This window comes from Sus scrofa, chromosome 3, assembly GCF_000003025.6.
Source record: "Sus scrofa isolate TJ Tabasco breed Duroc chromosome 3, Sscrofa11.1, whole genome shotgun sequence".
Lineage (NCBI taxonomy): Eukaryota > Metazoa > Chordata > Mammalia > Artiodactyla > Suidae > Sus > Sus scrofa.
Genome location: NC_010445.4, coordinates 122,807,177 through 122,830,092, shown reverse-complemented (window position 1 = coordinate 122,830,092; position 22,916 = coordinate 122,807,177). Strand labels below are relative to the sequence as shown.

The following is a 22,916-nucleotide window of genomic DNA, read 5'->3' as shown; positions in this document are numbered from 1 at the left end:
AAAAAAAAAAGTCAAATAGAATGAGAACACATGGAATGCATTCAAACCAAAAAGAAGATAAAACCCTCAAAAAGAGTTAGTGAAACCGACATATATAATTTACCTGACAAAGAGTTTAAGACAATAGTCATACGAATGCTCACTGAACTTAGGAAAAGAATAGAAGAACACTGGAGAACTTCAACAAAGAATTAGAAAATGTACAAAAACCAATCAAAGGTGAAGACTACAATAACAAAAAGTGTATAAGGGATCAGTACCCAATTTAGTGATACATAAGAATGCATAAACAACTTGGAGCATAGAATGGTAGAAATCATGTAATCAGAAGGGCAAAAAGAAAAAAAATAAGAATAGTGCAAAGAACCACTGGTACAATATCAGGCATACTAACATTTGCATTATAGGGTTCCCAGAAAGAGAAGATAGAAAGGGGCAGAAAACACTTTTGATGAAATAATGGCCAAGAAAGTTCCCTAACTTGAATAAGAAAATAGATATCCAGGTCCAGAAATCATGGAGAGTCAAGAACACAAGAGACCTACCAGTAAGACCTATCTAATTAAAATGCCAAAACTTAGAAAAACTAAAGGTATGAAAACAAAGGGCCACATACAAAGGAACCCCCATAAGTCTACCAACTTATTTTTCAGCAGAAACTTTGCAGGCCACAGGGAAGTGACATGATATATTTAAAGTGCTGAAAGGGAAAAATATCAAAGATATTCTACTCAGCAAGGTTTTCATTCAGAATTAAAAGAGAGTTTCTGAGATAAGCAAAAAATAAGAGTTCATCCCCATTAAACCAGTCTTATAGAAAATATTAAAAGGTCTTCCCCAACCCACAGAATGGGAGAAAATTTTGCAAATGAATCACCTGACAAGGGATTAATCTCCAAAATTTATAAACACCTACTGCTCCATACCAAAAAAACAAACAACCCCATCAAAAAATGAGCAGAAGATCTAAACAGACGATTCTCCAAAGAAGACATACAGATGGCCAGGAAACACATGAAAAGATGTTCAACATCACTCATTATTAGAGAAATGCAAATTAAAACCATGATGAGGTACCACCTTACACCAGCCAGAATGGACATCATCAAAAAGTCTACAAACTAACTGCTGGAGAGGGTGTGGAGAAAAAGGAACCCTAGTACACTGTTGGTGGGATTGTAAATTGGTGCAACCACTGTGGAAAGCTGTATGGAGATTCCTTAGAAAACTAAAAATAGAACTACCATTTGATCCAGCAATCCCACTCCTGGGCATCTATCCAGAGAAAACCAGGACTCGAAAAGATATACATATACTCCAATGTTCATTGAAGCACTATACGCAATAGCCAAGACATGGAAACAACCTAAATGTCTATAGACAGGAGTGGATAAAGAAGATGTGGTCCATATACACAGTGGAATATTACTTAGCCATTAAAAGGAGAGAAATATAATGGCATTTGCAGCAACATGGATGGACCTAGAAATTGTTATGCTCAGAGAACTCAGTCAGACAATGAGACACCAACATCAAATGCTATCACTTACATGTGGAATCTAAAAGGACACAATGAACCTCTTTGCAGAACAGATACTGACTCACAGACTTTGAAAAACTTACGGTTTCCAAATGAGACAGGTTGGGGGGGATGCACTGAGGGTTTGAAATGCTATAAAATTTGGTTGTGATGATTGTTGTACAGCTATACATGTAATAAAGTAATTTTAAAAAGAAAATATTAAAAGGTCGTCTTTAAGCAAAGACAATCCCATAAAAAGAATAAAGAAAATATATGAAGGGAAAGAATATCCCTGGTACAGGCAAATATGTTGCATAGGCAGTGGATCAATAATTTAAAAAACTAGCATAAAGGTTAAAAGACAAAAATTGTAAAGTTACTTATAACTATAATACACAGTTAAGGGATACTCTTAAAGATGTAAAATATAACATCCAAAATATAAAACACGAGGGAGAGTAAAAATGCAGAGCTTTTAGAAAGTGTTTAAATTAAATACTTATTAGTAGATAGATATGGATATAGACTGATATGTATTAATTTCATGGTAACCACAAAACATAAAGAAACCAAAACCTAACACTAAAGAAAATGATGAAACCACAGAGTAAGAAACTAAAAAGGAAAAGTAATGACCCAAAATAGGTATCAAAATAGCAATAAGTACATACCTATCAATAATCAATTTAAAAGTAAATGGACTAAATGTTCCAGTAGGAAGACAAAGGGCTGAATGGTTAAAAAAAAAAAAAACAACTTGACACCCATACAAATTCTGTCTACAGGAGAGTCACTTCACAGCTAAAAACACACAAACTGAAGGTTGAAGAGATGGGAAAAGATTTCCATGTAAATGAATAGAAAGTTGGAGTAGCAATATTCATATCAGACAAAGTAGACTTTAAAATAAAGTTTACAACAAAAGACCAAAAAAAGGCGTTATATAATGCTAAGTCAATCCAAGAATAGGATATAACAGTCACACACATAAATGATCTAATACAGGAGCAACTAAATATATAAGGCAAATATTATCAGACATAAAGGGAGAGATTGACAGTAGTAGCAGCGAACTTTAATACCCCACTCACATCAATGGATAGATTAGCCAGACAGAAAATCAGTAAGGAACAGTGGCCTTTAATGACATATTAGACCAGATGGAATTAATAGATATCTACAGAACATCCATCCAAAAGCAACAGAATACACACATTCAAGTGCATGTTGAACTTTCTCCATGATCCATATGCTAAGCCACACACACAAAAAAAATCTCAATAAATTGAAATCGTATCAAGCAACTTTTCTGAACACAATGGTATCAAGCTAGGAAAGTTATAGGACAAAAACTGGAAAAAAAAAAAAAAACACATGGCGACTAAACAACATGCTACTAAAAGCCAATGAATCAACGAAGAAATCAAAGAGGATATCAAAAAATACCTTGATGACTTTGGCTTTGTAATACTGCCTGAAGTCTGGAGAATAGACTTGTGGGGGAGGGAGTGGAGTGGATTGGGAACTTGGGGTTAATAGCTGCAAACTATTGCCTTTGGAATGGATTAGCAATGAAACCCTGCTATGTAGCACTGGGAATTATGTCTAGTCACTTATGATGGAGCATGATAATGTGAGAAAAAAGAATGTGTACGTGTGTGTGACTGGTTCACCATGCTGTACTGTAGAAAAAATGTATTGGGGAAATAACAGTGAAAAAAATACTATGTATGCATGTAATAACTAAATAAAATACTTTATACCCAGAATAAAAATACCTTGAGATTAATGAAAATAGAAACAACTTTCCAGAATCTGAGACACATCAAAAGCAGTTATAAGAGGGACATTTATAATAATATGGACCTACCTCAAGAAACAAAATCTCAAAAAGCCTATCTTTCCACCTAAAAGAATTAGAAAAAGAACAAAGATTAGCAGAAGGAAGGAAGGAATAAAGATCAGAGCAGAAATAATATAGATGCTGAAAATATTAAAGACAAAAATATTAGAAAAGATCAATGAAACTAAGAGCTGATTTGTTGAAAATAAAAAATTGATAAATATCAGCCAGACTCATCAGGAAAAAGGGCTCAAATAAATGGAAGAGGAAACATTACAGTAAATACAACAGAAATATAAACAATGGTAAGGCAATACTATGAACAGTTATATGTCAACAACTTGGACAACCTAGATAGAATGTATAAATAACTAAAAGCATATAATCATTCAAGACTGAATCAGGAAGAAGTGGAGAATCTGAACAGGCCAATTACTAGTAATAAAATTGAATCAGTAGTCAAAAATTCCCACAAGAAAGAGTCCAGGATCAGACAGCTTGACAGGGGAATTCTACCACTTAACAAAGAGTTACTACCTGTTCTCAAACCATTCAAAAAAAAAAAAAAAAAAAAAAAAGGAACACTTCAAAACTTGTTCTACAAGGCGAGCATTACCCTGATACCAAAACCAAAGACACCACAAAAAGTGAAAATTACAGGCAAATGTCCCTGACAGTAACAGATGCAAAAATCCTCAACAAAATATTAGCAAACTGAATTCAACAATACATTAAAAAATAATGCATTGTGACCAACTGAGATCTCAAGGCTGGAAGAATGGTTAAAATCTACAAATCAATCAAGATGCTACACAAAATTAACAAAACAGGATAAAAATTACTATCTCCATAGATGCAGAAAAGCATCTGACAAAATTCAACATCCTTTCATGGTAAAAATTCTCAAAGTTTAGAGGGAAAATACCTCAACATAATAAAGGCCATTTATGACAAATCCATAGCTAATATTTATTGGAAGTTCTAGCTACAACAGACAAGAAAAAAGAATAAAAGGCATCCAAAATGGAAGACGACGTAAAACTATCACTATTTGAAGATGATATGATATCATATATAGAGACTCCACCTAAAGACTCCATCAAAAAACTATTAGAATAAATGCAATAAATTTTTGGAATAGATAACAGTAAATTACAATTAATATAAAGTTTGTGCATTTCTATGCACTAATAATGAACTATTAGCAAAGTCAAGAAAACAGTCCCATCACATCAAAAATAAAATACCTATGCATAAATTTAAATAAGGAAGTGAAAGTCCTAAACTTTGAGAATTACAAGACATTAATGAAAGAAATTGAAGACACAAACAAAAGCAAATATATACCATCGTTTGGGGACTGGAAGAATTGATAGTGCTTTAATGTTCATCCTACCCAAAGCAGTCTACAAAATACATGCACTGCCTGTCATAAGGCATACCCATGGCATTTTTGACAGAATAAGTAACCCTAAAACTTGTATGGAACCACAAAAGACCCCAAGTAAGCCAAAGTAGTCTTGAGAAAGAAAAGCAAAGTTGGAGGTATCACACTCCTGATTTTAAACTATACTACAAAGCTGCAGTAATCAAACAGCATAGGACTTGCAGCAAAAAAAATAAAGACCCGTAGGTCAATGGAACAGAATAGTCTAGGAATAAACCCACACATATAGTAAATTAATAATCCATGACAAAAGAGGCAAGAATATACAATAGGGAAAAGGCAGGCTCTTCAATAAGTGATGTTGGAAAAACTGGGCAGCTACATATAAAGAAATGAAACCAGACCATTTTCTCATACTATATACAAAAACTCAAATGGATTAAAAAGTTAAGCATAAGACCTGAAACCATAAAACTCCTAGGGAAAACTCAGGCAACATACTCTTTGACATAAACCTTATAAATATTTCTTTGGTTTGGATCTGCCTCCTCAGGCAGGGGCAACAAAAGCACAAATAAACAAGTGGGACCTAATAAAACTGAAAAGCTTTTTCACTGCAAAGGAAATCGTAACAAAAAGACATCCTACTGAGTGGGAGAAGATATTTGCAAATGATGTGTATGTTAAGGGCTTAATATTCAAAATATATAAAAACCTAATTAAAAATGGCAGAGGGTATAAATAGTAAATAGTAATTTTTCTGAAAGGACATACAGATGGCCAACAGGCACATGAAAAGGTGCTCAACATCGCTAATCATCAGGGAATTGCAAATCAAAATCACAGTGATACCACCTCACACACATCAGAATGACAGCAGTTAAAAAGGTAAATAACAAGTGCTGGAGAGGATGTGGAGAAAAGGGAATGATAGTACATTGTTGATAAGAATATAAATTGGTGCAGCCACTACAGAATACAATATGGATATTCCTCAAAAAATTAAAAATTGAACTATTATGTGATCCAGCAATTCTATTCCTGGGTATATATTTGAAGAAAATTTAAACATTAATTTGAAAAGTAAGTTCACCCCAATGTTTACTGCATTATTTACAATAGCCAAGATATGGAGGCAACCTAAGTGCCCATCAGTAAATGGATGGATAAAAAAGATGTGAGATAGGTAGACAAAGACACACACACAAGAATATTATTCAACTATGTAAAAGAATAAAAGCTTGCCATTTGTGACCAGTATAGACCTGGAGGCTATTATGCTTGGTGAAAAAGTCAAAGACAAATGTTATTTGTTTTCACTTAGATGTGGAATCTAAAAAACAAAACAAATGAGTAAAACGAAAACAAATTTACAGAGGACAAATTAGTGTTTACCAGGAGGGAGAGGGGCAGGAAGAGAAGCAAGATAGGTCACAGGGATGTGGTATTCAGCACAGGGAATATAGTGGATATTTTATAATAACTTCAGTTTATAATCTATAAAAATATTGAATCACTATGTTGTATACCTGAAACTAACGTAATATTGTAAGTCAATTAAAAAGCATGTGTTAAACCATTATATAAACTGTCTCCGATATGTTGTCATCAGGCATCTATTAAAGACTAAAGCTTGAAATGATTTTAATTTGAATTTAAAACTATTTAAGCCATATCAGAACTGGTGTTTAGCCTCCAGTGATGATTTCACTGAAAGAGAAAACACCCTTTTGGAGAGGGGAGCATAACTTGATCCCCTTGCTATACAGTGGGAAAAAAAAAATAATAGAAAGCTTAAAAAAAAAAGTTCACCAGGGAAAACCGGCCTCTTAGCCCAGTGGAGGGGGAGAGGCATGCATTTGGGAAGAGGGCAAGGTCCTAAACAAACAAAAACAAACCCCACACGTGCAAAGGCACAGAGCTGTCAGTACTAGTTGAACATAAAATATGAGGAAGAAAATGAAATGGGATCAGTATACAGAGACCAAAACCTTTAGTGTGTGAAGGCCATGCAAAGGGTTAAGCAATCCTGAGCAGAGAATTAACATGACCAGATTTATAGTTAAAAAGAATGTTGGGCAATTGTAATTGAGTGGAATGGGGACCATAGGCCAGACAGAGAGCTGCTAGCCTGATGCCAGAGTCTAGAGAAGAAATAGGAAGGCTTGAGCTAAGATTGAGTAGCAGTGATGGGAAGAAGAGGCCAAACTGAGAATCATCCGGGAATTTTAGGATCTCAGCTCTGGAATCCAGCTGCCTCCTCCTCAGACAGGCTGCCCTGTTTACTGGATAAGTGGCAACTTCTGCTTTGGTCCTGTGGTGAGGCACACTGAGGTGACCTCAGAGGTCCCCTTTCTTCCTGAGCCTTGAACTGAATTGCTCCGAAGTGCCGAACCTCCTCTGAAGAGGAATGATGTAGAGCCTGTCTCAGCCTTTGCTGCAGTCCTCAGCCTTTCTGGAGGAAGACTGTATTTCCAACTGAAGTCAGTAAGGGTTGCTTTGGGTCTTATGTCGGGTCCAGGATGGAAACTCTAGGTAATGTTCTCATCCTGTCACTGAATTGCACACAATTCGTGGTGGTTTTTGTCTGTACAAGGAGGAAAACATCCTTGGACTTTTCTGTTATAAGGAGGGGTGGGGAAGGCACACAAAGATTGACCAGAGTACCTTTTCATGTTTCCTTGCTAATGGCTTGACAGTGCTTCGCAGATGGATAAAAGGTTTTTACCGAAAGCAAAAGGACAGGCGTTACCCTTCAGCCTAATAATGGCACAGAGCTACCATTTTAGAATTTCTCTGAGCATGCATTTATTTAATCACTGTTTCGTTGCACAATAAGTATTCGCCGAATGACTTATTCAAGGAACAAACATGTTTTGCCCTCTTCTATGAATCAAGGTCTGGGGAGGGATTCACTAATTACCTGGCTACCTCACACATGTGACTCAACTGCTCTGAGCTTCAGTCCATCCTCTATAAAACGGGATAATATTTATTAATACAGCAGACACAATGCCAGGCAGAAATGATTCACCAGAGATATACCTAAAGTTAAAGTAGGCAAGTAAAGTTTGGAAGAGAATGTTTTGATTTAAATATTTTTGTATGAGAAGGGTCAAGGCATCCATTTTCTGCATAGAGTTCATCTCTGTCTAAGAGAAAATAAATCTCTCTCTAGGCACAGAACACATAAGCCGCAGGTTGGAGCACAGAGCATTCAAAGAAGGAATGGGAATCTTTGCAAAGGTGAGACTCTATTCCTAAAGCGATCAATAATTAAAGACAAGTATTCGCAATTCTTTTTGGGAAGAATAGAATAATGAGATTAGCAACTGGCATTTGTCGAGAACTTTCTGTATGCCAGGCACCATGTTAAATACTCCTCCTAGAATGATTCCCCCCCCCACACACACCTTCAGCATGTGGAAGTTCCTAGGCCAGGGATTGAACCTGCACCACAGCAATGACCTAAGCTGTTTCAGTGACAACACTGGATTTCACTGCACCACAAGAGAACTCCAGAATGATGTCAGTTTTAATCTCCGTGATCCTTAATTATGACTTGCTTCCCTGTTTTACCATAGGGAGAGGGAGGCTTTGAAAGGTCACAGGCTTGTCCAGTGTTGCACAGCTAGTATGTTACCATGACACAAGTTGGCACTCAGCCATCCAGCTCTATCTAGATTCTAGTGTTCACCCAATTCTGTAATGCAGATATCCTCAACAAACTTAAAAAGACTAAAGATTTTCTTCAAACGATCCAAAAAAGTGTACATAAATAAACACAGGCCAGTGTGGAGAAGGGACAGTATGGAACGCATACAATAGGGTCTGTAGAACTGGACGACGCCCAGCGTAAAGTGAAAAAGAATCTTCCTAGGAGTTTCCCTCTACTCCTTAGTGAGGAGCTTCTTGAAAACTGGTAACAATGTTATTTGATGATAGAGTTGGTGTATCTGTATAGAATGTGAAAACAGGAAGAGAACATTTTAAAGAAGATATATGAAACCAGATCTGATTGTAGAAGCTTGTCCCTTTGAATATTTGGGGGATTAGCATATGGATGGTAAGGAAAGCAAATGGTTAATTTCATGCCTGCAATGATGAAGACTTAGAGGGCAAGAAGAAAAGATAAAACTTAAGTACTTACAGGTTTGCCAGGTTATTAAAAAATCAGTAAAGAGGTAAATGGCCTTTTGCTTTGGAGAGTATGTTCATAAGCTATTTAGAGAAAATAGAAAACTAAATTATCTTTATTAAAAAAATGAGAGGTTCTGAGCTGCGAAAAGACTTCTGAAGAGTGATGAGCCTGAGCATGGCTGGGTGGTGAGAAAGTGAATGCCCTGAGAAAGACAGCAAGAGAGAGGATTTTCAAGTGGTGAGGTGTCAGAAAGACTAGCATCTGACATAAATTACAGATAAAATATATGAAATGAAGGACAACTTTGATTTTTACTCTACTTCTGTACTGTGAATAATGCACTGTAGCTACTCGGTTGTTCTTGCAATTTTATATATTTAGCTTTATAGTATGCATAATATTTAATTTTATGTTGTTTGCACTGCTACAAATGAAAACTCAAACACTGGCCCCCCAATTTTTAATGAAGTCTATTTTACACATTCAACCATCTCTAAGAGAGCTCAGAGCATGAATTGTGTTCTATTCCTGGATGGGTAAGGAGGAAGTAAACATGGGACGTGAGAGTTTAGTGTAAACATCAATTTTATCCAAATCTCAAAGGATAGATGATCACAGCTAAGCTCTGCCTCCATATTATGTTCACTGAAATAACTGAATCATATGATAAAACTTCACAAGTGCCAAGCAATCCTTTGGTCATATTCTTAAAATCTTAAGCAGAAGGAAACATCCAGAAATTATTTTCCACAGATATCTAAGGTAACTTACTTAGAGCAGTAAGAGAGAGACCTTTCAAGTCAGCCCAGAACTGCAAGCTGAGCAGTTCCAGGGGCTAGCCCTGTAACCTGGGGCAAGTCGCCAAACTTCTTGAAACTTGAATCTCCTCATTGGTAAAACCAGGTTGCCAGTACTTCCCCACAGGATTGTTATAAAAGTTAAATGGCGTAAGAGTATAAATTATGTACTTTAGAAACAAATATATCAACGCTGTCACCCAGAAGAAGTGCATGGGGGCAACGTCTGGCACTGAAATTTGGGAAAACCAAATCATCAGCCCTCAGGACAGGCTATTCCCCGTAATTTCAAAGGACGTGTGTGTGAAAGCATTTTGCCCACTCAATCTTGTAATGTTTAATGTGGCTCTTTTCCCAACAACACAGAGCTGCATGATAAACGCCTTGAGACTAGAGGCTTATCTGCACTCGTCACCATGCAACAGCTCAGAGAATTACAAACTCATCAGGATGGATCTCTTTTCTAATTGGCTGCAACTAAAACCCAAACATCTGCACTCAGCAATGGTGGCCGAATTTAAAAGGTCTTCCTGGCACTCTCAAAGATCTGAATGGGTAAAAAAAAAAAAAAAAACCATGGAGCATTTAGCGCACCATCAGCCTTACAGAAGAGAAGAAATATGGGAATGGGTTTTCTGGAAGAATTGTCCTTCATTGCCAAGGATGATGAATGGCAAGGCTTCGGGCAGATCAGATAAGCTGTGGCAAAGCAGCAGTGCCTATATGTGAGGGCTTGTTAAGGAGCCCATGGTCCCCTCAGCATGGCGTCGCACATCGCAAGGGATGTCACAGGTCATGAAATATAGGCACTTGCGATTCCCTGCTGGGATCGTATTTATCTTGACTTATTTACCACTAGATTTCCTGACAGTGGGAATAGGATAATAATGTGGGTTTTGTGTGGGGGTTGGGGCCCTCAAATTGGAATTAATCCATCTCTGGGCTATGGAATGGGGTCTGACAGAACCACAGTCCATAAATTACTACAATTAATGTCTTTATGGCCTCATGCAACTTTCATGGCATGGGAAACCGCATTTCCAGAAAGAACAGTCAGTGGAAAACACTTTGGAATAGATTGCCTCTGATTCCTGTAAGGTGACATTTCTTTCAGGCTACATTAGGTCCAATCATTAGGGTGAATACTATCCACTGGGGAGATGGATGACAGAATTTTAAAGTAGGCAAAAGTGAAATGGCTTTTCATCCAAGAGTGCATTCGAGCCCCAGAAACCATACTTAGAGAAAATGGCTGTGTGAGAAATAATTACAGTTTGAACATGTAGACTCAATAACTCATGACCTTTCAAAGATGCTCCCTGTCACCTTTGGGATGGAGTCCAAACTCCCAAGCAAACTGGCTTCTGCCTCTTCTCCACTCTCATCTTCCCCACGTAAATAGTGCTCTCTGGGTACTGTTTGCAGTTCCCAAAACACACCATGTTGTATGCTCGGGGCCATTTTTCTTTCTTTCTCCGGTGCCCAGAAGTCTTTCCCTTTCTGCCTGGCACAGCCGAGTCCTTAATGATTCAGGTAAAGTGTTGCCTCCTCCACAAGCCTTTCCCAGACCCCCTCAGGCGTGGTTGCTAACACCCTCCTTCCTACCTCCAGTCATCTCTCTCTTATTTATTTATTTTTGGTCTTTTTGCCTTTTCTTGAGCCACTCCCGTGGCATATTGAGGTTCCCAGGTTAGGGGTCTAATCGGAGCTGTAGCCATGGGCCTATGCCAGGGCCACAGCAACACGGGATCTGAACTGCATCTGCAACCCACACCACAGCTCATGGCAACGCCGGATCCTTAATCCACTGAGCAAGGCCAGGGATCGAACCCGCAACCTCATGGTTCCTAGTTGGATTCATTAACCACTGCTCCACGACGGGAACTCTTAGCCACCTCGTAACTCACCTTTCTTATAATGCCCAGTGCTCTGCACTGCCACTGTGAGCGTAGGACCAGGGCAACATCTCATTCTTCCCTAAAGCCTGCCAGAGGGACAGGATCTTGGTAAATGCTATGACACTGTGATTTTTATGACTATAGGGTGTGCCACAAATCCCAGCAACTCTCACAATAATACATATCAAATAAAACACGTATGAACTCCAAATTGGATGCAGAAACATAGGGTTGATTGCCATGAAGACAAAATGACAAAAGATGTCATAGCAAATGTCCCATATGATTTGAATTGAGAAATTGAGAAATGTGCAAGCTTATGTATGGAACTAGTCACACATTTGTGTCACTTGTTCCTTTTATCTGGAATGTTCTCACCTCTCCAAGGCCAAATTTCATCCTTAAATTCACCCATCAGCTCCTCTTCAAGGTTTTTGATGTTAGTTTCTGGAAGACCTTTTCTCACCTTTCTCTGGGTTCCTACACTTAGTTTTTCTCTTCTAGCATTTACAACTCTCTCTCATTAACTTAACGTGATTTATATAAATTATTAAGAGCAACATTTCCCACAACCTACTAAGGGCAGTATCCTATATGCTCTGTTCTGAGTAGCTATTACTGTGTAACAGTTCCCCAAATTGCTTGAAATAACAATCATTTATCCCTCATGATCTCTGGGAGTCAGGAATTAGGGAATTGCTTGATTGGGCAGCGTCAGCTTAATGTTTCTCATGAGTCATAGGCAGACAGTGGCTGGAGCTGGAACAGCGGAGGGCTAAAGCAGCTAAGAGCTAACTGGCCATCTCTTCTTACCATGTACACTCAGTAGTTCTGTGTTTTCTCCACATGAGTTAGTTTGTGCTTCCTCACATGATGGCATCCTCAGCCTTCTTAAATGGCAAGTCACCAGTCCCAATGCAACGGCCCTAAAAGAACTATAAGCTGTATTGCTCTTATGACCATAGTTTCAGAAGGCAGAGCTGCTGTATTCTATTAGTTAATTCAATTCCAGAGGCCTACATTCAGTGTAGGAGGGTATGCATTCTACCTCTTGAGGTAGGGAGAGGGAATGGTCTAGCAGAGTATGTAGGGCAGGAAAATTGTTGTGGGTACACATGAAATATGCAGTTGGCATTGCATACTTTTTTTGTTGTTGTTGTTGTTGTTTGTCTTTTTGCTATTTCTTGGGCTGCTCCCACGGCATATGGAGGTTCCCAGGCTAGGGGTCTAATCGGAGCTGTAGCCACCAGCCTACACCAGAGCCACAGCAACGCGGGATCCGAGCCGCATCTGCAACCCACGCCACAGCTCACGGCAATGCCGGATCGTTAACCCACTGAGCAAGGGCAGGGACCGAACCCACAACCTCATGGTTCCTAGTCGGATTCGTTAACCACTGTGCCATGACGGGAATTCCGCATACTTTTTATTTATTCCCTAACACTGGTTTTATTTCCCTGGACTTGAGCTCAGTAAATACTTGTTGAATGAATTAATGATGGCTGAGTTCCATTAATGACTGCTATTAAATATCTGAGCCAACATTTTCTCTTATCTAGTTCTCAGCTATCAGTCATCTGCTTGTTCAAAAGAGGGGGGAAAGTAAAAGATGCATTAACCCTAATAATTAGGAAGAGTGGCATATATATTACTTTTCCCAAACAAATTCAAGTCACACAAAGGAAATGTAAATTTCAGTTATTTTAGTGGTTATTTGAATAGCTCTTCTGAAAAGGTATCTAGTTGTTTTTCTTCTGACTCTTCTAAAAGTATAGATATTTATTTACAGTTCTAATATCTCCTAGTTGATAGAAGGCTCTAAATACTTCAGTGTTTTATTGTTATTTAAGGTGGGAATTTCTATGGCCCAAGTATTAATATATCTATGGATGGATGTGCATTATCTGTGTGCATGTGTGTGTATATAAGTTGACAAGACAAACATTTTGCCCTCTGGCAAGAATGGAGTTCATTCCCTTAAAGAAAGTTCTGCATAGTTGTCTATATTTTAAAGCACATATTTTCATGGTATAGCATGTGTAAGTTTATGTGCACTTGTGTGTACAAATCTAATATTTATCTAAGAAATACTTGTCTAAAAATATATTACAACACACAGCATACATGTTTGAGCAGAAAACCTAAGGTAACAAACTCTTACACTGTTTATAATTCTCTACCCAAGACTATTAATTTGAGTGACTTATTACCTTTTATTAGAAATTAAACAACATGTTATCTCTTTTCATAAGTTGTTTCTTGAGTGCAGGAATTGTATCTGATGCATCACCATAACTCTCCATCTCTCTTGAGTGATGAGCTGCCCAACAGGCATGCATGAAGGAGAGCCCGGCAAAGCCCCATCTCGTACATGAAAGGTTGAAGATCACAAAATCCAGCCATGGGTCACTGATGAGTTATAACCAAACAAAGCCTTGTTTAACTATTGCTTTAGGATGAAAAGGTGAACACAATATTATATTGTCTGAATGTGTATCCCTTTGTACATTCTTTTTCTGCCATGAAGACTTTGGAAAAGTTACTAAAAAATTTAGGAGGCAAACACTGAGAACTACACAACCTGTTGCAAGAGATTCCAGTACTTTCTATAAGCAGGTAAAGAGCGGCACCCTGCAACTTGACACCACATTGAGGTTCCACCACACTGAGGTTCTGGCTTCACGCTCATAAAACCATCTAGCACTTTGCTACCTCATAAGGCAAATAAAAAAGATGAAAACATAGACTATCTATAAGAGCATCTTAAATATCAGTGAGTACAAGCCAAATGTAAAAAATTGTCACAAAAGATTATAATTTAGAGTTTTCCTCTACCAATTTTAGGTACCACCAGCTTGCATTCAAGAGCCTTCAAAATCAGACCCAAATTGACCCAACTCTTTTTTATTTCTGCTCTTTCCCAGCTTAGACTTTAACTCCAATTAAGCAGAATGAATCATTCACACCTACATGTACCACATCCACATCCAAGTTCCACCCTTCAGTTTTTACTCTCTGGGATTTTCTTCCATCTTTCCTGTACTGATGGCATTTTATCACTTTTACCAATTTGTTAATCCCAGCTTCAAGTTCCTTTCCTCTCACATTTGCTTCTCTTTTATAGATTGTATAATATAAATAAATGTAATGGTATAAATCATATAAGTAATATATTACCAGGATATCTGGGGTTAATCCCATAACAATTTACTTCAATTTATTTAGAGTCCTTGGTTGAAACACTTGACCTCCCTCTTCTTATAAAACGGAGCTAAGGACAAACCCTCCCTGGGTATCATCACCAGAGCAGTCAGTCAGTCAGTCAGTCAGCTGTAGGAACTATACTAGGAACTACAGGACATGAAAATGACTCTGACAAAGCTCCTGTCCTCAGAAAGATCAGCGTCTCCTGGGAGAGACAGACAATTAAGGTAACAGTGATACGACTGAGTCCTGGGAACACTGTGCTCTGAGTATAGAGAGCCTGCCAGATATTTTCAGCAAAAATATTTATCTCAATAATAAGACGGATCCACACACCTGCCAGTCAGGAATGTTTGTATAAACATGGAAAGTCTGAGTTCACTTGCCATAGGCTGAATACTTGCATCAGAAGAAAAGCTCTTTTGACTCAGTGTAGCATGTCATGTTGGCGTGGCCCCACTTCCCCTGCATCATTCCTTGAAGGTGCTGTGCCGTGGATTCTGAAGGAAGAGGTGGAAGGGTGGGCAAGATCATATGTCTTATGGACTCTGGAGGCAGAAATCACATCTCCTTCCCACTCGGAGAAAGTGGAAGCAGAGTGAGCAATTTACCTTGTTTTAATGCAAGCAGATGGCAAGGTCATGGGAACTTGTAAAGCATTAGTGAACTGTCTTTTCAAATTAAGGACTTTTGAGGATTAAAAGTTCTGAGATACCCCCATGACTCAAGATTGTATGTTCTTGCTGAGTGATCAGGCATCTAACCCCGTGAACATTAAACCACAAGGACTGTATAAGAGCATGGTTGATTGCTTTAATGAAATGCAGGTATTCAGATTCAAGGTAACATGTGGTGACAGAAAGACAACCAGAGACAGCACGAATTTCCCACTGAGCTGCCCTCCACCTAATGGAATCACAGGTTTTGAAGCATCACAAAGCAATCTGGTAAAAATAAAGTAATGGTTTCTGAAGAAACTTTCCATGGGAATGGGTTTGAATCCTGCTTTAAAGTTTCTTGGGCTTCTGCAACATCTTTATGTACTGAAATGACTGAGGATCTAGCCTAAAAACACAACTAAGCCTTAAAATTAATTAATCTAAAATCACATGAGGTCTGCACCAATTCAGTGTAGCAAAAATATATATTAAAAATATGTGTATATATTTTACATATGTATTTTAATATATATTTTAATAATCCGAGTCTGTATTGAACAAACTTAATTTTAAAAAAATGAAAAACTGACTTTGGACTAAAAAATGATTTTTTACTAAAAGAAATAGCTTTAAATTGTGGTCCTATTTGGTAATCACAAAAAGACTTATACAAGGTATTTACACTAAATCATTGCATCTTGCAAGTTTTATACCCAATGTTTTTAGATTGGCAATTTGGAGCTAACACAAAAGAGACTGTTAGACCTAAAAAAGCCATTGACCATTAACTAATTCAAATCCAGTTGTTACAGATGAGAAAAATGAGGCCAGATAAAAGAGTGGCTCTCTTTAAATCTAAGATATGCAGCAAAGGCTGATAGAAAATATGCCAGACTCAGGAACATGGAATAGATGTAATTTCAAACTCTGATCTGATATTAAGCTCAAATTATGAAATTATAACCCTTAATTTCCACACGAGATGGGCATTTTTCTATGAAGTACATCTTGTAATACATAATCCACTGGTTTAAATGAAAAAAAACAAAACAAAAAACCCAGATACCTACGGTCAATTAATCTTTGACAAAGAAGGCAAGAACATAAAATGGGAAAAAGACAGTTTTTCCAGCAAGTTTTGCTGGGAAACCTGGACAGCTGCATGCAAATCAATAAAACTAGAACCCCCTCACACCATGCATGAAAATAAACTCAAAATGGCTAAAAGACTTAAATATACGACAAGACACCATCAAACTCCTGGAAGAGAATATAGGCAAAACGTTTGCTCACATCAGCTTTATCAATATTTTCTCAGGTCAGTCTCCCAAAGCAACAGAAATAAAAGCAAAAATAAACCAATGGGACCTAATCAAACTGACAAGAACAAAAGGACAACTTACAGAATGGGAGAAAATAGTTTCAAATGATGCAAATGACAAGGGCTTAATCTCTAGAATATACAAGCAACTTATACAACTCAACAGCAAAGAAGCCAACAACCCAATGGAAAAATAGGCAAAAGACCTGAATATACATTTCTCCAAAAATATACAGATGACCAACGACCTCATGAAAAAATGCTCAGCATCACTGATTATTAGAGAAATGCAAATCAAAACTACCATGAGGTACCACCTCATGCCAGTCAGAATGGCCATCATTAATAAGTCCACAAATAACAAATGCTGGAGAGGGTGTGGAGAAAAGGGAACACTCCTGCACTGTTGGTGGGAATGTAAGTTGGTAGAACCACTATGGAGAACAGTATGGAGATACCTTAGAAACCTGTATGTAGAATTACCATATGACCCAGCAATTTTTTTTTGTAACTGTGTATTTTTATTTATTTATTTTTTGGAAGTATACATTAGTGCATTTATTTTGCAAAAGCCAAACATGTACAGTCATCTTCCCAATGATATATTTTTTTCATTTTGATTTTTTTTCATTATAGCTGGTTTACAGTGTTCTTTCAATTTTCTACTGTACAGCATGGTGAGTAAGTTACCCATACAAATACACATTCTTTTTTCTCACATTATCATGCTCCATCATAAGTGACTAGACATAGTTCTCAGTGCTATACAGCAGGATCTTATTGCCTATCCATTCCAAAGGCAAGAGTCTGCATTTATTATCCCCAAGTTCCCAATCCATCCCACTCCCTCCCTCTTAGCAACAACGAGTCTGTTCTCCAAGTCCATGATTTTCTTTTTGGTGGAAAGGTTCATTTGTGCCATATATTAGATTCCAGATATAAGTGATACCATATGGTATCTTTCTCTTTCTGACCTCACTCAGTATGAGAGTCTCTAGTTCCATCCATGTTGCTGCAAATGGCATTATTTTGCTCTTTTTTATGGCAGAGTAGTATTTCACTGTGTATATATACCATGTTTTCCTAATCCAGTCATCTGTTAATAGGCATTTAGGTTGTTTCCATATCTTGGCTATTGTGAATAATGCTGCAATGAACATGCAGGTGTGTGTGTCTTTTTCAAGGAAAGTTTTTTCTGGATATATGGCCAAGAGTGGGAGGCAAAGAAACTCAACTGGTTTTCTTCACTGAATACAGCAAACCAAAAACTTGTCTAAATTATTCAGGAGCTAAAATAATCCTCTACATGAAAAATATCAAAGTTAAATTCTGGTCAAATTCAAATGATTATCATCACAATCTTACCATCTGGAAACCCACGTTTTCTGCAAAGCTTTTATCATGAAATGGAGAGTCCTTAGAAAACACAGTAGTTACTTTCTTAGTCTGAAAGTTGGGATCGGTAGCATAATTTCATAACATTTTAATGAAAAAATAATCCTCCATCTTAACATAATTAAACTCATTGCATGAGTTAAAATATCCCAGACTTTAAGACTGATCCATAAAAGAATTTGAGTGTTTTCTCTTCCTCATGAAAGTTTTCTGGATTAAGATAGAGAACTACCGAAGGAGAGAGAAAGCATTTCCTACCTTAAGATGGGTTGGAGCATCAGTGACAGAGACCTGGACGGACGGGGGAATGAGCCAGAGCAAGGGCAGACTTTGGCTGGCAGGAGGTCTAAAGCAGGATGTGCAAACTACATGAAGGCTTTTAAGTGTAAATTCAAATGATGATCAAGGACAACGTTCCAGAAAAGAACCTAAGTGCCAAAAGGCAACTGGGGGAAATGGGTGGAGGCTGAGGTGGGGAATTATTTCCTCTTCCTCACAGGTCCATTGGCAACATGCCATCTGGATCTGGTGCTTTGGGAGAGGAAGTTGGCTTGAACTCAGAAGGGTGTTTGAGCCCGAGCCAAGCAGCATTGGGACCAGAGTTGAACTCATTTCAATCAGAACAAGAAACAGCTTCCTTTGGGAAAAACAGAGGGGTGCTCAAGAATTACAGATGCTCTGGAGGAAAAAAGAGGCTCTACCTGTGTGAGGTTACCAGATTGTTACAGGAAGAGGGAAAGTCAGAGCAGGATATAAAGAAAGTCAGAAAGAAAACAGGAAAATAGATGGAGGGAAAGGAAGATGTTAGGGATGGGAGAAAAGAGAAGTAACAGATCTTAGGAATTCAAATACTCTCATAGTAGACCCTACAAAAAAGACCCTCGAGTCCTCTAGGATAAAGGGTTCCCACCCCAGATGTAAGCCTGCTACGGTGCAGATAGGTGGAATTTGTCACAGGAGGTGAATCCTTGCTCAGCCACTTGCTAGATGGATATCATTGAGTGAATCACCTCTATGCATCAGTTTTCTCTTCCATAAAATTCAAATAAAAAAAATGAAGATTTGTACATGAACATTTTCTGTAAACCATAAATTGCGCATGGTCATTATACCACTGCAGATCACATAACATTCAGTGATGTTTACTTTCAGTGTACTTTTTTCTAAAGTACAGTTATTAAGAGATGGTTGTCTAAATGTTCAGCAACAAATAAGTGGATAAATATGTGTATAAATGTACACATAAACACAATGGAATACTACTCAGCCATAAAGAGAATGAAATAATGCCATTTGTAGCAACATGGATGAACCTAGAGATTATCATACAAAATAAGTCAGAGAAAGACAAATACCACATGATATCACTTATATGTAGAATCTAAAATTTGTTTCATAAATTGTTTCCAAATGAACTTATTTATGAAACATAAACTCACGGACATAGAAAAGATGTGTGGTTGCCAAAGGGTTAGAGTGGTAGGGGAGGGAAGGATTGGGAGGTTAGGATTAGCATTTGCAAACTATTATATATAGAATGGATAAACAACAGGTCTTACTGTATAGCACAGGAAAGTATATTCAATATCCTATAATCATAATGGAAAAGAATATATATATATACACATATGTATAACTGAATCACTTTGCCGTACACTAGAAACTAGTACAACATTGTAGATCAACTATACTTAGAAAAAAAGACTTTTTTTTTAAAAAAAAAAAGGTCGTTGTGGAGTTCCCATCATGGCTCTGTGGTAATGAACCCAACTAGTATCCATGAGGATGTGGGTTTGATCCCTGGCCTCTCTCAGTGGGTTAAGGATCCAGTGTTGCCATGAGCTGTGGTATAGGTCGCAGATGTGGCTCAAATCCTGTGTTGCTGTGGCTGTGGTATAAGGGTCCGATTCAACCCCTAGCTTGGGAACCTCCATATGCAATGGGTGCAGCCCTAAAAAGCAAAAAAAAAAAAAAGTAGTTAATGAATCAACAGCTAAGAAACTGGGGTGAATCCTCAAATTTTAGCCTAGCAATGGTATTAAATGCCAATACTGGTGTGACTTTCAGTGTGTCCTGTCTCAAGCCTTCCTGCCAGAGATGCTGTAAGAGACATTCTCAAATCCTTGGTTTTCTTAGATAAGTGGTAGAAGGAAAGTGGCTGACAGTAAATTATAGTAAAACACACCTTTCAACCTTTCCACTGCTTTGTAGTTCAAATTCTAGATTTTACATGTCCAAACACCAACCTTCTTGGTATGTTTATAAATACTAACCAGCAAAAAAAGTAAAAAAAAAAAAAAAAAAAAAAAAAAAAAGAATTTCCTCAGGTTTATTTTAAATGAACACTTTAAAAGCTTTTCTATAGGCTCAATTTTTTTTTTTTTCCAAACCAGACTTGAAATAGGACTATAAGCTGGGAGATTGGTTTTTCCCTCTGCACTGAATCTGAAGAGCCTAGCATTTGAAGTCTGGAGGCTTATTTGAAATCTGGCCTTCGATCTAAATACACGGGGAACTGAGTGTGGAGGTGGGGAGGGAACTTGCCCAAGGACACGATCATCAACTATTCGACTGGGACAAGGATGCCCATCTCCAGCATTCAGGGCACCAGACTTCGCCTACTGTGAGCTCTTCTAGAAAAGCAGTTGAGTCTTAATTTTGGCTGCATATTAGAACCATCTGGGGATATTTAAAAATTCCAGTGCCCCCACTGTACTGCCTACCAAATGAATCAGAATGTCTGCAAGTGGGACCCACCATCACTACTTCTTGTAGCTACTCAGACGAGTGTGAAAACTCAAGTCCTAGTGGCACACTTTCCCATGCCTCTGACAATGTACAATTTTGTATAAATGATCATGCCTCATTGATGAACTTGCTCTGTCCTGGCTGTTGCATCGAGTGCTTTCTCAGCTTTATTCCATCCTGTTCCTCGTTGCCATGCTCTATTATCATTGCAGCAGAACAAACTGATGGCCCCTCCAAGAGAAACACCTTGCTCAAAGCCAAGTAGCTCTAACAAGGCAGGACCCAAAGTAGAACCCAGAGCTCTTATGGAATAGGTTACACTCCTCTAATAAGCTGGCATGATGTGGCTGAGATACGAGTCCCCAAGTTCTGCCACTATTTTTTTTTTCCTTTTTATTATGTCCACACCCAGGGCAAATGGGGTCAGACCAAAGCTGCAGCTGCAGGCTTACCCCTCAGTCACGGCAACAGCAGATCCTTAATACACCAAACAAAGCCAAAGATCAAACCTACATCCTCACAGACAGTATGTTGGGCTCTTAAACTGCTGAGCCACAACGGAAAGTCCTACCAACTATTTCTTCATCTCTCCTCATGACCTGATAAAAAATAGTTCATTTTGGATCAAGACAGCTGACCTGATGGTGTGAATCCTCCATCAGTCGTACAAGTATCTTGAACTTACATACGATGCTGGCTTGTGCATAGCATCCCAAAGGGCTCTTTTCAGGAAAACACAGGGCCACTACACATAATTTTGGTTCAGGGTTGGTTCCACTTGATTCTGTTGACTGCCCAGATGGTAGGACTTCATTGCACATGTCCATCTATATCATCCTACTCTAACTTTCCACAGGAGTACCTGCTGTCCAGCCTCAGCTTTCATTTGCTGTCCCCTCCAAAGTAAAACTGAAAGAGGATGGAAATGATGTTGGGTGAGAAATAGCTCTCCACTATGGTCATTTTTGAAATTTATGTATATAAACAGAAGTCCAAGGATAAACTCTCAGAGGTCTTGAAGTTCCCAGGAGGACTTAACATCGCTGATAATCACTTAAAATTTTTAAATAGCATGTTCTAAATTATCGGCATGATTGCTTTTTTCCAAATCCTTTCTCACAATTCCAGTACCCAAGTTTGCAATTATATTTACAAATGAGTTGTCACCAAAGAGGGCCACTTTAATTGTCCCAAGCTAATGAGAAAAGAACAAAGGCAGATTTAGCAGGCAAAGGATAAACTCCTACCGCGTGAACGCTACATGACACTGCTGTGAACTGCAGGGATGAAGGTCCTGAAGCAATGCAAAAAGTGGTGAGAAAATTGACTTCAGTCCAACAGATTAGGAAAGGCATACTAAAATTAAAGGAACCATCCACAACATAGCCCTAGTGCAAGCGGCAATTTAGTTTCAGTGAAATTAATGACTCTTGGCAATTTGAATTATTTTTGCTTTTGTAATTTGGTTTCAGTGTATTCGTTTTGATTTCAGAATAATATGAATTAAAACAGAGTTTAGACTTAGTTTTGTGTGCCTGCATATTTAAGCAATGTGAGGATAAAATAATTCCATATCACAGAGTCTGTGTAAACGTTTACCTTTAAAAGGGTCCACAGAGGAGTTCCCATAGTGATGCAGTGGGTTAAGAATCCAGCTGCAGCAGAGGATCAATGCAGAGGTGAAGGTTCAATCCCCAGCCCAGTGCAGTGGGTTAAAGGATCCGACATTGCCCCAGCTGTAGCATAGGTCATAAATGTGACTTGGATTCAATCCCTGGCCCAGGAACTTCCATATGCCATGGGTGCAGCCGTAAAACTGAAAAATCAATTAAATTAAAAAGGATCCACACACACTGGAGCTTGATTCTTACATGAAAGCTTGGTTCCTGTGGTTCCGGTAAGTTCCTCAGAGGCATTGCCAAAGTCAGCTCACATGGACCAAGAATGGGGAATACATAGACTGTAACACTTCGCACAATTTCACTGGCATTTAAGAGATTT

At 38.1% G+C, this 22,916-nt stretch overlaps 2 long non-coding RNA genes across 2 annotated transcripts in view; one reads left to right on the top strand and one right to left on the bottom strand.

Annotated features, from left to right (window-relative positions):
- The window catches only part of LOC106509005, a 99,042-nt gene that overhangs the window by 26,927 nt on the left and 49,199 nt on the right, over positions 1–22,916 (bottom strand). The window lies entirely within an intron of this gene.
- The window catches only part of LOC110260054, a 104,116-nt gene that overhangs the window by 53,993 nt on the left and 27,207 nt on the right, over positions 1–22,916 (top strand). Inside the window, exon 2 of the long non-coding RNA XR_002342841.1 lies at positions 7,931–7,998. This is a non-coding gene — a long non-coding RNA (uncharacterized LOC110260054). The remainder of the gene's footprint in view (positions 1–7,930; positions 7,999–22,916) is intronic.